Consider the following 1,865-nt stretch of genomic DNA (forward strand, 5'->3'; position numbering starts at 1 on the left):
TATGTCCCTACATAGTCAGGTATGTATGTCCTTACATAGTCAGGTATGTCCCTACATAGTCAGGTATGTCCCTACATAGTCAGGTATGTATGTCCCGACATAGACAGGTATGTATGTCCCGACATAGACAAGTATATCCCTACATAGTCAGGTATATCCCTACATAGTCAGGTATGTCCCTACATAGTCAGGTATGTATGTCCTTACATAGTTAGGTATGTCCCTACATAGTCAGGTACGCCCCTACATAGTCAGGTATGTCCCTACATAGTCAGGTATGTCCCTACATAGTCAGGTGTGTCCCTAAGAGTCATCGCATCTGCTTAGAAAGACTTGTTTCTGAGGGAAGGCTTACAAACAAACAAACAAACAACAACAAAAGCAATGGCAAATACACCCTGGACAGTGTCCTGGTGGCACATGCAAGTGCTCCTCCCTGGGGAAGGTCCATTAGGAGATGAGTTGGGAAAGAGAAACCAGGGCCCCTTGGTGGAGTCCACACCACCACTAACAGCCACATCGACTCTGTGTCTGCCCTCACTAAGCAGGAGGCAAACACTGCATGCACCATCGCTTCAAACATGGCCAAGCCTTGTGAGGCAGTGCACCCTGGGGGCGGCAAGCGTGGAGTTCAAAACCAATCCAGCGGAAACCCAAGCTTGTTCTTTGCCTTCCATCACACACGGGTGCTAAATTGAGATCACTGAAAGATATCAGTGTCAAAAGTAAAACTACAGAACCTGCATGAGGTTGTTACTGCTGAGTAACAAATTACCTGCAAGGGTAGCTTAGTGTCTGGCAGTCTTGGACCTCGCTCTGATGTAACTGGGTCCCCTCCTTCAGGGTCACTCTCTCAAGCTGCAGCCAAGGAGGTGGCTGTCATCTGAAGACTTGACTGGAAAAGGGTGCTCCTCCAAACTCATTCGCTGTTGGTAGAACTCTGTTCTCACAAGCTGTTGGGCTGAGAACCTCAGATCCTCACTTGTAACTGGCCAGGGGACTCCCGCCATCCCTCGCTTCTGGTCACATGGGCCAACCCAACATGGCAGCTTGTTTCCTCAAAGCAAGCAAGAGAGAAAAACTAAGTCACTATCGAATCATCAGAGTGACATCTCACCCATCTGATTTAGTCTGGGTGACAAGAGAAACAAATCCAGAAACACTCATATATGTGTAAGAGAAAATGTTATGTTAAAGAGCAATTAATTGTACATTAAGAAAACATCCCAAAAACTCCACAAGGGGAGTACTGGAAGCAACAGAGGAGTTTGGCAGAGTGGCAGGATACAAGATCAACAAACAGAAGACCTTCGGACTGCTGTACACATCGAATAAGACCACAGAAGAGGAGATCAAAAACATGGTACCTGTTACAATAGCCAAGCACAAATTGAAATATGTAGCAATATACCTGAATAAAAGAACAAAAGAGCTATATGAGGAAAACTACAGAACACTATTACAAAAAAACCAAGAGTGACCTCAACAAATGGAAGAATATCCCATGTTTGTGGATTGGAAGACTCAATATAGTAAATATGTCAGTTCTGCCCAAAGCACTATATAAGTTTATGCAATCCCGATATAATTAACCTCACCTTTCTTCAAAGAAATGGAAAAACTGATTACCAACTTCATATGGAGAGGGAAGAAGCCCAGAATTAGTAGAGAAATCCTCAAAAAGAAGGACACAGTGGGAGAGCTTACTTTACCTGACTTTAGCACATACTATACAGCCACAGTTGTCAAAACCGCATGGTATTGGTACAATGACAGATACTCAGACCAATGGAAAAGAACTGAACACTCAGAACTAAAAACATCACCATACAGACAACTGATCTTTGATAAGGGCCCCAAAAATA

The sequence above is a fragment of the Echinops telfairi genome, unplaced genomic scaffold (genome assembly GCF_000313985.2).
Source record: "Echinops telfairi isolate 266 unplaced genomic scaffold, ASM31398v2 ScPeMD7_2291;HRSCAF=2852, whole genome shotgun sequence".
Taxonomy (NCBI): Eukaryota; Metazoa; Chordata; class Mammalia; order Afrosoricida; family Tenrecidae; genus Echinops; species Echinops telfairi.